Source organism: Macrotis lagotis, chromosome 1 (genome assembly GCF_037893015.1).
Source record: "Macrotis lagotis isolate mMagLag1 chromosome 1, bilby.v1.9.chrom.fasta, whole genome shotgun sequence".
NCBI lineage: Eukaryota > Metazoa > Chordata > Mammalia > Peramelemorphia > Peramelidae > Macrotis > Macrotis lagotis.
Genome location: NC_133658.1, coordinates 485,799,389 through 485,813,488, shown reverse-complemented (window position 1 = coordinate 485,813,488; position 14,100 = coordinate 485,799,389). Strand labels below are relative to the sequence as shown.

The 14,100-nt window shown below is 37.0% G+C and overlaps 1 long non-coding RNA gene across 1 annotated transcript; it reads left to right on the top strand.

Moving 5' to 3' along the window:
- Positions 1-3,330: 3,330 nt before the first annotated feature.
- Positions 3,331-13,312, top strand: LOC141520223 (uncharacterized). The gene is made up of 3 exons (XR_012477559.1): positions 3,331-3,395; positions 10,686-12,264; positions 13,266-13,312. It is a non-coding gene; the product is annotated as an uncharacterized LOC141520223 (long non-coding RNA).
- The last annotated feature ends 788 nt before the right edge of the window (positions 13,313-14,100 follow it).

Genomic DNA, 14,100 nt, shown 5'->3' with positions numbered 1-14,100 from the left:
ATTTTATTTGTGTGAGAAGTGTTTTGTAATTGTTTTCAAAATGTTTTTGAATCTCCCTTGGCAGTTAGACTCCTGGGTATTTTATTTTGTCTGACAAACTTGCCCTTCTTACCAACTTCCCTATTACACTTGAGGGTTAACAGCCTGGGTACCAGCCTTTCACTTTTATCTCCCATATCAAATTTGTTACCCAGTCCTGTCATTTATGCTTTAACAACATTTCTCATTTTTGACCCCTCTCTCTTTATTTATCTATCACTCAGATAAAAACCCTCATCACCTCATGCATAGATTATTGCAAAAGCCGACTGGTTGGTTTCTTTATCTCAAGTCTCTAACCACTCTAGTCCAGTTTTTATTTAACTACCAAAGTGATCTACTCTAGAGAGAGCAGAGATCACATTGTCATTCCCCTGCTCAATAAACTTGAATAGCTCTCCATTGCTTTAGGATCAAATATAAAATCTTCTATTTTACTTTATCAGATGACTCCTTCCTATGTTTTCAGTTTGAGGTTCTATTCCCTTTTATGTATTCTATGACCCTGGACTCTGACTTTTTTGCTATTTTTTTTTACTATTCTCTGATTATACCATTTCACTGACTTTCTCTTATATAGGGAACGCTCTCCATTCTCATCTCTGCTTTGTTTTGTATCCTTGGCTCACAATACAGTTCAAATTCCTCCTTCTGCTAGAGTTTTTTCCCCAATCCACCACCATCATTTCTAGTGTCTTTCCTCCAAGGTTATCTCTAATTTACCCACAATATGTATTTTGTAGGTGGTGCAGTGGAAAAGTACTGGGTCCAGAGGAAAGAAAACTCCATTTTCTGAATTCAAATCTGATCTCATATACTTAATAGACACTTAGCAGTGACCCACATCAAGTTACTTTTCACCCTGTTTGCTTCAGTTTCTTTGCCTGTAAAATGAACTGGAGAAAAAGTGTCAAAATACTCCATTATCTTTTTTCTCCAATTTTTTAACATTTTCCTTTAAACTTTTGAGGTCCAAATTCTATTCCCCCCCCCTCCCCTTTCCCTGAGATGGTAAGTAATCAGATATAGGTTATATATGTGCAATTGTGTAAAAAATTTTCCGTATTAGAGTGCTCCAGAATCTTTGCCAAGAAAACTCAAAATGGGGATACAAAAAGTTGGACACAGCTGAACAAGGTGCTTTCCTCACTTATCTTGGATTTCAATTCCAGGAAAATCACTTTTGTTTATACTTTCCACTTTTAATGTGAAATGCAATATAAAGAAGCGCTGGCCTAGAGTCAAGAGGCCTGGGTTCTAGCCCTGGTTTTGCTGCTAATGTGCTACGTGACCCTTGGGCAAGACACTTTATCCCTCTGACCATATTGTCCTCATTTATGAAATGAAGAATCTGGAAGATGATGAAGCTCCTTCAGGCTTTCATGCTCTATATTTTAAAAATTATCCTCCTTGATAAAGAATCTTCCTATGTCAAGAATATCATCTTCCTATCTATGTCAAGAATAATTTTAGTAATAATAGCTGACTATATGTAGTGCTACTATGTTTGCAAAGTAATGTATCTATATTACCACATGTAATCCTTACAACAACTCTGAGTTTTACAGGTTTTATTATTGTTTTTGTCATTGTTCAATTGTCCCCTCATGGCCAATTCTACATGACCCCACTGACCCCACAGCATGCCAGGCCCTTCTCTCTTCCACTATTTCTTGAAGTTTGTCCAAGTTCATGTTCATTATTTCACGATGTCATCTATCTGTCTCATGCTTTAATGTCCCTCCTCATTATATACAAATTTATAAATGAAGAATCCAAGTCACAGAGGAAAAATAATTTGCCCACCTTAGTTAGTAAATATCAATCTTCCTACATGGTCAGCTAGGTGGCACCATAGTGCATAGAGTGTTGGACTTGGAGTCAATTCAGCCTTAGACACATATTAGATGAGTGACCCTGGACCAGTCACTTAACCCTGTTTGCCTCAGTTTCCTCATCTGTCAAATGAGCTGGAGAAGGAAATGGAAAACTCTTGTAGTAGCTCTGTTGACAAAACTCCAAAAAGGTCACACAGAGTCAAACATGACCTAACAACAATTTACTGCCTGGGTTCCAGGGCTCTTAGTGACTATATTATATTTATTTCTAACCTTTCCTTTTTCTTCAAATTTTTTTCCCCATACAAAGGATTCTGAAAGCTTAGTGCAGTTTTTAGATATTAGGACACCCAGTATAGTTAAAAGACGCAAATACCTTTGCATTATATTTCAAAGCTTAGCTTCTGTCAACCTCTAGCTTTCTTCTTTTAAGGAGACCATGCCACTCTTTTGCATTCATTTTCAGTTCCTTTCCCTTTCTATTTCTTATATGTTTTTCTAAAATCTGACTCTAGAATTGTTACTCATTCCACTATATTATAATTTCTCTATTCAGTCACTTTGTTCTCCTTAGACATTTTTCTTCTTTTTATTTTCATGGGAAACAATTGCAACTGTGTCCCTAGAATTTTGTCTTTGAGAACCTCTTTTTCCTCAATCCCTTTTTAGACTCTCAGCTTTTGGGATGATTAGGTAGACTATCTCTGAAGTCTTTGAAATGTGAGTGCCCTAAAAGTCAAAGGTTTCACTTTCCTTCTTACTTTTCACAAACTCTTAGGTGTTGTGATCACAACCTTCTAACATTTTGGTCATTTCCAATTTACCTATTGTTCCCTTCATTGGCCACAATCAGACCCAGAATAGTAAGAAAGATGAAATTATCAGTCAACAAGTCAAAAATTTGTCAGCTGTTATTGTGTTTAGCAAGGAGAGACCTCTAGCAGATGTCTGAATAGTTGAAATTCCTCAAAGCAGCTTTAGTCTCTCATCACAACTGTTAAGTCTCCCATCATAACAAAAAAGGAAACTGGAAATGGTACTATTGTAGCAAGCATAGCCTTTATAAAGAACAGATGATTATTTATTAATATTAAAAATTGGGTAAGATTTCAGTCTCCTTTCCATCTACTTTGTTCAAAAAGTTAAATAAATAAAAAATAAGGCAGAAGCAGGAAATAAAAGAGAACATGAAGGTTAATTTTTTTTGTTGTTTATTGGTTTGACCTGGATCTTTAGTTTAATCAGCTCTTAAGTCCTTCTTCCCAGTCTTTTCACCTCAAACTCCTTGAGGTATGCATTTGACCAATGCCTTTGTAAGAAATAATAACTAGCTTCATCATCATCTTTAATCACTACCCACATTTTGGTTAGTACAGTGCGGAAGGAAATTATTCTAAGGTTCAAAACTGTCTACCTTTTGAACATATAAATAAGCTACCCTGAGGACCCTATCTCATGCAAGAAGTATGGCAGGGTTTAGAAACACAGAGTTCAGAGTTCTGGGAGTGGACTAGTCCTGTAAGTATGATTCATAATTCTATCTTTCTCAAAGAATTACTCATTTGATTTTAGAACTTTAGAACTATGACATATCTGGGATGAGTCCTTTAGTCTAAGAAGATTTCTTTCCAGGTTGTTGCTCCTCTCTTCCCACCCTTTCCCATTATTCTTCTTGAGTCCCCTTGCAACAATCTCTGTCTTTTGTTATATATTAGAGGGAAGACAGAAAATTGAATTAGGTTTCTAGGACTTTAGAGATCCATTTCTAAGCCTATTTAAACTGCAAAAGAGTTGTGTGCTATTAAGTCTGAGATATTAAATCTAAGGAAGTAAAGCAGTTTCTTATAGAAATTTCTTTTACTCTTGAAGGAAGATGGACCTTCTGGCCTTAAAAGATAGGCTTCTGGATACTTTTCTCCATGTTTCTCCATGTATAAATTTAGTAAATAAGTTTTCATCTGAAGAAAGTCAGAAAATGCCAACATTCACAAGTAAAGGGATAATTTTATTCTAAGGACTCCCCCCTACTTGCTTATAGAGTGAGAACAGAGTAAATAGAGACTTGTATCCCCTACAGGACATCAATTAGACTAGAAATTTAGCCCCTTTAAAAAAGCAGCAATGAGGAAATGAAAGACTTCCATAAAGATAGTCTTTATTTTAGTTATATCCCATCTATAATTGTTGGCATTTTCTCGAGTATTTCCACCTGCTCTTTTGCTTATTAGGGATATGTCTATCGGCAAACCATTTTACTCCTCTCGATTTTGTTTCCTTATCTGTAAAATGAGGGGACTTTGATCTCTTAAGTCCCTTTCAATTCTAAGTCCTAGAATCTTCTAACTCTGGAACTCCAATAAGTATCTTCTTTTCCTCCCACCCCTTTCCTCTCCAACCCTCAAATACCAGTCCCCATGCCAATTCAGATATCAGAGTAACCATATTGTGTTTCTACTTCTGGGGATGGGGGCCCTCATTTAGGAGTGGCCAGGCCAGATCCACTTTCCCCTTGCCTCCATTCCTAAATTACTGCTTTTAAAGTATTATAGATAGCACCTTGTCATGTTACTGTGATGCCCCAGGGTCCCACCTGCTCACAAGCTGTTCAACTTTTCAATCTCTCTTCTTTCTCTGTTGATCAAAAAAATAAAATAAAATAAAAATAAAATGTAGACAAGAAATAAAAGGGAGTATACATATAAGTCAAAAATTTTTAGTTTTTTGCTTTAACCCTACCAAACTCCTTGCATGAGATAGGTTCTCTGACCAGTTTATTTATATGTGCAAAAGACAGTTAATTTTGAACTTTAGAATAATTTACTCCCTAACCAAAATAAGCTGAATGTAGGTGGTAATTATTTCTAACAAAGGCACAGATCAAATGCATACCTCAAGGAGTTTGACTGGAAGAGCTTAAGAGTTGATTAACAATGGACTCCAGGTTAAACCAATAAATTTATGAAGTGGACTTATCTATTTTATATAGATCAATTTCAATTTGAATGAAGATTTCGTATAATCCAAAAGATGAGCTTATATAGTCATGTTAAATTTATGACATACAAACAATATTAGGCATAATGTCTGTATCTTTATCCAGTTTTTCAGTAAATGAACAAGTAAACTTATTAATTAAGGGGAGTTATAAGAAGGTAGATTAAGCATAAAAACTTTACTACCTATAGAAGGAAGAAGTAAGTTCAGGGTAATTTAAAGACTTCTTATTTTTAATTCTTCTGTTTATTTTAGTTGAACTGGAAGAGGATTTCTTATTAGAATGTTCCTCTTTTCTCACCCTTCTCCAATGTATTTGTAATTCTTTATAACAATTAAAAAAAAATCTAACATATTAGGGAGAAGATAGAAAATTGTCTCTACCAACCTATGAAAGCATACGTCTTGATTTCTAGTTTGCTTTCAGAATGGTCAATGTGCAGTATTGAAATAGTTTAATTCAGGCCATTTGAATATTTTTTTGAGAGCATAGCATTTCTATTATACACTGAAAGATGACTTACCTTTCCTCCATCCTCCTTCCCTTCTTCCTTCCTCCCTTCCTTCTTTCCTTCCTTTCTCTTCTATTATTAATTACATCAATCTTCTTTTCTCTCCCACTTTGCTTTATCTTTTCCCATCTCTCCATCACAAAAACAACCTTACAAGTTAGTCACATGTAGGAATCCAGAATCTGTCCCAGGTTCAAGATAATCTGTATTCAAACTGATTCCTTTAATCATCAGAAGATCCAAGAAATTCAAAACAAAGGCATTCAGTGAAAGAGCATAGTAAGATTTGTAATACAACATTACCTCATACATTTATGACACAGTTTCTGCACACCTTCAGTAAGGAAAAGGAACACATGGAGTGATCACATGTAAGGGACTCACATCTGGGGAATACCCTAATGCCAAAGGACCCAGGATCTTATCTGAGAGTTGTTTTCACAGGACCCACTTGTAAGATTTTTCTCTTGAATAAGTTGTTTTGAGGGGCTTTGCTGATTTGGGTTCCAGCAAACTCAATGCATAGCATCTACTTGTCTTATAATGACTGCTGATTACTGCCTCATTGTTCTGCTAGTCTAAGCATCTTTCAGGTTTGTAGCACTGCTCTGATAACTATTGGGTTTTGCTCTCTGCCCTTACTTTCTGGGCGGCTGTGATGAAGTGGATAGAGCACTGGGCCTTGAGTCATGAAGACCTGAGTTCAAATGTGACCTCAGATAATGAGAAGCTGGTCCAGTTACTTAACCATGTTTGCCTTAATCCAATGGAAAAGTACATGGCCAAGTACATTTGCCAAGAAACTTTCAATGACAGGATGATCTTTGATCACAAAGAGTTGGACACAATTGAACAACAACAGATCTATCACCTAGGATTGTTAAGAAGATCAAAAGAAATACTATGTATGAAGATCTTTATAATTGCAAAGTACTTTATAAATATCAGATATTATTATTAAAGTGTGTTTTGGAATATATATATATATATACATATATATACATATATATATGTACATATATATATACAGACTGTGCTTTAGAGGGCAGGAACCTTGTTGTATCCCCAATGACTAACACAATTATTTACTATTTGCCCAAAAAGGTGCTTAAGAAATATTTGTTATTGATACTGATAGACATATTCCTTGTCCTTAGATGGGTCACATTATAATAGAGAAGGGCTGGGGGAAGCCATTGTCATTGTCTTGTGGGCCAATTCCTCCTTCCTACCCTACTTTCTTCCTCACTCTTTTCCTCCCTTCCTCCCTTCCTCCTTCCTCTCTCTCTCTCTCTCTCTCTCTCTCTCTCTCTCTCTCTCTCTCTCTCTCTCTCTCTCTCTCTGTCTCTGTCTCTGTCTCTCTCAGGAAATGACAAATCACTCCAGTATTTCTGCCAGAACAACCCCAAATGGGTCGCAAAGAGGTGGATGTGACTGAAATGTCTGAATAATGACAATGATATGCTTTTGTCACTATTATCAACATTATTAAAATCATGACTGAACCATGACAATTATATATTATTGTCATTATTATCATCATTATTAAATACCTTCCCCCAAAGCAGTAAGGAATCATTTAAGAATCTTAGGCAGCATGACAAAGATTCTTGGAGTACCCTTCCTGGTGCCCCAAAATATTTCTCCAGACAGCAAATTTATGATTCAGGTTGACCCTGATTTTGAGACTTGGAGATTCTGTTATTATCCCAGTAGCATATTTGGCAGATGTATCTGAAGGCAAAATTCCATTTGAATTGCCTAAATTCACTACTAAAGTTAATGTATCTCTTTGGAGCTTACAGGTACTTTCCTTATAATAACCCTGTGGAAACATAGGACAACTTGAGAGCTTGTAGTACAGTGGAAAGAATACTTAATTCTAATTCTAAATCATCTCTGTCACTTAGTAGCTATGACACCAATTGGTTTACATGCTTTTTTTTTTTTGCAAGGCAATGGGGTTAAGTGACTTGTCCAAGGTCACACAGCTAGGTAATTATTAAGTGTCTGAGGTCACATTTGAACTCAGTTCCTCCTGATTCCAGGGCTGGTGTACTATCCACTGCACCACCTAACTGCTCCCTTACATGCATTTTTAAGCACTTATGTGGCAGATATTGTGATAAGTGCTGAGGATATATAAGACAAGCAATAACAGAATTCTTTCTTTCAGAGAGGAGTGGGGGAAGGAAGAGTAAAAGGAACACATCAGGAAAGGTCTTATGAACTGAACCTAGAAGGAAGTCAGGGAAACCAGGAGGTAGAGATAATGAAAGAGACCATTTCAGGCAAAGATGGTAGCCACAGAAAAAACTAATACAAAAGCCTATAGAAAGGAACTGGAAAATGGAATTAAGGAACAGAAAGTGGGCCCATATAGTTGTATCACAGAGTATGCAGAAAGGAATAGAGTCTAAGAAGACTGGAAAGGTAAGAAGGGACAATCTTTTGAAAGGTTTTGAAAACCAAAGGAATTATATTTAATACGAGAACTAATTTGGTTTTTTTTTCAGTTTCCAATTGTCATACATGACTCTTTATGACCCCCTTTTGGAGTTTTCTTGATAGAGATACTGGAGTGATTTGCCATTTCCTTCTTTAGCTCATTTTATAAACGAGGATATGAGGCAAACAGAATGATGCAACTTGCCTAGGGTCATATAGCTAATAGGGATCTGGGACAGGATTTGAACTCATAATTGATTCCAAGCCCTTTGTACCACCTAGCTACAGATAAGAGGGAGCCACTAAAATTTATTAAGTAGGAGAATGGACATGGTCACAACTGTACTTTAGTAAAATCATTTTGGCAGCTGAGTGGAAGATGAACTAGAGTGGGAAAAGAAGAGAGACCAAATAACAGACTATTGTAATGTTCTAGGCATGATGGGTAGGAAAGATGTTGTGAAGGTAAAAGAATGACAGAACTTGGCAACAAATTGGGATGAGAATGAGGAATCGAGGATGACACCCTAGGCTTGCAGAGAGCTTAGAGCTTAGAAGAGAATGAGAAGAAAGAGTTTTTTTGAAAGAAGACTTTCTGAAGGAGTTTAGCCATGAAGGGGAGGAGAGACACAAGATGAAGACTAGAGGGGAATGATAGGTTCAAGTCAAGATTTTTAAAGGATGATGAGAAATGTTTGTAGACAATAAGGAAGAAGTTGATAGGTAGAGATTAAAGATTAAGGATAAAGTGAGAATGATAAAGTGGACAATATCCCGGAGGGTGGAATGGAATAGGTCGGCCAGAAGGGCCCTCTCTTCATGTGAGACAGGGAAGAAGGAAGAGATAGTGGGGGAAAGCATGTGAATGGTATGAGACCTATTTCATCTTTTTTTTTTAAGTTTTTGCAAGGCAAATGGGGTTAAGTGGCTTTCCCAAGGCCACACAGCTAGGCAATTATTAAGTGTCTGGGGTCAGATTTGAACTCAGGTACTCCTCACTCCGTGTCTGAGGTCAGATTTGAACTCAGGTACTCCTCACTCCAAGGCCAGTTGCTCTATCTACTGCACCACCTAGCTGCCCCTGACCTATTTCATCTTTGACAAATTAAATTATGTCTCAAGCTTCAATGTCTACATCTGTGAGTTCAGAAGGCTGTATTAGACTACCACTAAAGTCCCCTTAACTCTAAATCCTATTGTCCCTGTTTTACAGTTGGGAAAACTGGAATGAAATGATTTGCTTATGGTTATATGTTGATAAGAATCAGAGTTAGGATAAAAAACCATGACTATACCAACTCCACTCTTGAACACAGCAACTCTGATATGACTTAAGAAACATGACTTGAGTTAAAAAAACTTTAGAAGAGAATATTAACATAGGACCAGAAATCTTAGGAGGCTGCTTTCCTTATCTAAGAAATTTAAATTAATTTTCAAATTATTCCAAGTAGTTGAACTTGCCTAATGTGATGGAAATAGGCACACTGAAGTTTGATTTCTGCTATTTATAAACTGTGTGATGTTAGGTGAATAACTTAATGTCTTGGAACCTCAGATTTCTCAACTGGCTTTTGTTGTTTGCTGTTGTCATTGTTGTGATAGATCTGTGACTTCTTTGGTCCCTGAAAGAACAGCCTGGGACACTGAGAGTGACTTGCCCAGGGTCAGAGCCAGTTTGTACAAGAGATGGGAAGTGAACTCAGGTCTTAATAATTCTAGAGACTGATTCTCTATTCTCTAAGCCACAATGTCTACTTCTCTATTAAATAAAGTTAATAATATCTATCCTACCTTACAGAAAATATGCTTAAACTGTGCTAAGTACTGGTCAACGATATATATATAGAACTTTGCCAGCTAAATTGCAACATATGTGAATATATATATTGTTGTGTGGTTAAATTGTTTTAGTTGTGTCCAACTCTTTGTGACTTCATTTGAGGTTTTCTTAGCAGAGATACTGGAATGCTTTGCCATTTCCTTTTCCAACTCATTTTACAGAAGAGGAATCTGAGGCTAACAGGGCTAGGCAACTTGCACAACTTGTAAGTGTCTGGGGCCAGAGCTGAATTTAGAAAGATGAATCTTCCTGACTCCAGGACTCTATCCACATGTACACATTAACATATATGTATGTATACATGAATATACATTCACAGGAGCTAGGTGGTACAGTGGATAGTATACTAACCCAGGAGTCAGAAAGACCTGTGTTCAAATTGATACTTACTAGCTGTGCTTGGGCAAGTCACTTAACCTTCATTGCCTCACATTCAGGACTATCTCCAGTCATCCTGAGTCATATCTGGCCACTGGACCCAGATGGCTCTAGAGGAGAAAGTGAGTCTGGGGACTTAGCACAGCATCCCCCTCACTCAAATCCAATTCATGTGCTTGTCATGGCATCACCTCCCTGATGTCATGATCCTCTTTGAGAATGAAGGACAAACATCATCATCATCATCACAATATATACAATGTATATACATGCACACCTATGAGTGCATATGTGTCTATACATGTGATTATGTATGTGTCTATATATAAAATATTCGACATGTAACAGCTAATTAATAAAAATTTGTTGAATAAAAACCAAAGCAGTATGAGTATAGAAGGAAGAGCATAGACCTTGGACTCAGTATGCCTGAGCTTAAGATTCAGAAGATTCAACCCCAACAGCTAGCTGTGTAACCTTGGGCAAGTTGTTCAACTTACCTCAGTCTCCTCAGATATATAAAAAAGGAGTAGCAATATATAGTCTATCTTTTTCACAAGATTGTTAAGAGGAAAACCTTAAACTATTCTAGAAATGTAAGCTATTATTATTCTTTTCCTTCTTTCCTAACAGACTTGTATTTTCTTAAATGAAGATTTCCCCATGGAGAATGAACATCAAGTGAAGCATCTGCTTTTTGAGGAGGGTGACTAATATATTTGTTTTAAATCCAGGGAAGAGGGAGAGAGAGAGATGTTAATTCCTTCTGAGACACATGCAAAAATTATTGTTTTAAAGATGAATGGCATAATTGCATATAACTGTTCTGTGGATTTTGAGATTTCCAAGACCATTCGCATCTCAGTGTTCTCTCTGGTGGTGTCAGCTGGTTTGACCCTGAATTTCCTGGCTGCTTGGATTCTCTTTTTCCAGGTCAGGATGAAGAATGTCCTCAGCATCTACATGATGAACATGGTGGCTGCCAACCTCCTTCAGATTTTCACAATTCCATTCTGGATTCACTATACCTACCTTGGTCACATATGGGTGTTAGGGAAGGAGGCCTGTATAGTGGTTGGCTTTCTGTTCACCACGAATTTCTATGCCAAAATTGCCTTCCTGTGTCTCATTGCCAAAGAGCGCTACCTTCTCATTGTTTTCCCCATGCATTGCTGTGGCCTGGGCACTATCAGCATTGCTATAAAAACCAGCCTAATTGCCTGGATAGTTACAGTTTTCTTTTGCTCCCTGGGTTCCTATTATATATCTAAAGGGCAAGAAGATTCCCAACTCTGTCAGGAAGGCTACCCACTTCCAAAGAATTATGCACAATTCAAAATGGGCACCATGTTCTTCTCTTTTTTTGGACCACTTGGACTAATGGTTTTTTCCTATGTCAGCATCCTGCACAAAATCAGGGGAATGGAAAACCTGGAGTCAAAGAAGGAAGTCTATTGCTATATTCTTCTAACTTTCTTGGCTTTTTTTTTTTGGTCTTTGGACCTTCTCAATTGATAACTTTCATTAAGAATTTCATGGAAAGCAGAGAGAGGAAACCAGATTTCTGTTCAAAAGAAGAAAAGCTATTTTTTATTAGCGAAATCTTTTTATGCCTAATGACCCTTGAGAATATTCTGGATCCTGTGCTTTACATCTTGCTTATAAAAAGTACACGAGATAAATTTGCAGCCTCATGCAAATGTTTGTGTTTGTCCCAAAAGGAACCTGATACTTCAGAGGAATACTTATAAACTCAAAATAGGATTAATTTTATTTTTTTTAAGTTGGGAAGAACCTTAGACAGAGTTTAGGCTAACCTCCTTATATGTCAGATAAGAAAATGAGGCCCAGAAGAGTAGCATACTAGATAGAGAAAAGAACTTGTTTTCAGAGGAAGATCAGAGTTCAAAACTACCCTCAGACTTGTACTAGATATGGAACCTTGAACAAATCCTTTAACTTCTCAATCTCCACCTCCTTATCTATAAAATGAGTATAAAAATAGCTCCAACCTTATAGAATTGTTGTGTAGATCAAGTGAGATAATAAATATAAAATTGTTTGCACACTTGTTGTTCAGGTGTGTCCAACTCTCTTCAACCCTTCAACTCTTCATCCTGACCTGGAATGCCATTTCTTTCTCCAGCTCATTTTCCTTTTGAGGAAGCTGAAGCTAACAGAGTTAAGTGACTTGACCAGGGTCACACAACTAGTGAGTATCTATGGCCCTATTCTCTACCCATTCTTCCAACTAGCTGCTTATATTGCACTGAGTCTCTAACTGCTTGCAAACCTTAAAATACCAAGCAAATGTTGGCTATTACTAATTATTATCATAAGCAAGGTAAAACAGCAGACACATATTAAGCACATATATGTACCAACACAGTTTTCATGTATATAATAAGTTTATAATAAATATTTATTGATTGGTTGATATGTCAAGCATTATATTAGGCAGTTCAGACCCAAAGACAAAAATGGATTAGTCCTTAGCTTGGAGAATATTATATTCTACCAGGGGACACTCCATATACACATATAAATAAATACAAATTCCAGACCAAGTAAATGCAAAGTAATTTTTGGGGAGGAGACACTATTGACTGAGAAAATCAGGAAAGGCTTCAGGTAGGACTCAGGGAGGTTTAGAAGAAAGAGGGATGACTCTGGATTTGAAAGATCAGGTTTCAAATCCTCCCTATAATGCATATTACTATATGAATTTGGGCAAGTCAGTAACTTCCCTGGTCCTAGACTCTCAAATGAGGGGAATGGATGGGATTGTCTCTGAGGTCCCTTCTGGTTCTAGATTTAGGATCTATAAAAAGGAGACAGAATCTAGAAGGAGAGTGTGGTCAGCAATGTTAAAGACCATAGAGACATCAGAAATGAGAAAAGGCAGTTAGGAGATCACTGAAAATTTTGAAAAGGGCAGATTCAGTTAATTGATTGATACAGTTAGAATTCAGATACCAAAGGGGTTGAGAAGTGAGTGGGAGGAGAGGACATAAGAGCAACCAATATCAACAACTTTCTTCTAAGTGTTGGCCTGTGAATGAAAGGAGAGATAGAACTTAACTAGGGGGTTGTATCAGGGTCACACAGATTTTGTAGCAGAACTAAGATTGTGACCCAACTTTTCTGATTTCTATTCTTGAGCTCTTTACATTCAATTTCTTGGTTGGTAGCTGTTGTTTCTTTGTTTTCTAGAGGACCAGTGGCATCATACTTGTGTGTGAATTGGATTTAAATGGGGCAGAGTTGACCAAAATCATTGGTCTCTTGAGTCATTAAAGTCCAACGGTAAGACAAAAATCAGTACAATTGGCAATGACTCAGAATGTTTTGGATGACTTTGGCACCTTTGATGATTGATGAGGTTCTAAGTAATCCACAGAGCCTTCTTCTGCCACCTTCATGGCTGTTGGAACAAATCATTCCAAATTGGGGTAGCCATTCCCTTAAAAACACTGAGGGGTTTGACCAATTTCTTGAGCACATAATGCATGTCATTAAATTTGAATTTTCTCAAAGACTTTAAAGAAGAGGCTGGGAACTTCATTCCCCCCCCCCCCAATTTAGGTCATTAACCTACAGAAAATATAAATTATAGAAGTGAAAAATCAAAAAAAGGGGAACATGGACAAGATTAGAATATTATTCTTAGGCCATTGCCTTGCCAGTGCCAACACTACCTGTTTTTCCTCCCACTCTAATGTCATCACATTTGAACAAGTGACAATGCTGGCAGGCTGTGTGAGTTAAAAATGCAAAAAAAAAAAAAGGTGAAAACTGCCACTGCTATATTTCCAGGTTTCTGTAAGTACTTGCAACAAGGTTGAAGAAATTAGCATATGGAACAGATTCATCCAGGCATGCTTCCTTAGAATTCATGAAGGAAAATGTTATCCACATCCAGAGAAAGAATTGATGGAGACTGAATGTAGATTGAAGCAAACTATTTTCACTTTATTGTTTTCATGGTTTTTCCCTTTTGTTCTGTTTCTTCTTTCACAACATGACTAATATGTTTTACGTGACTGCA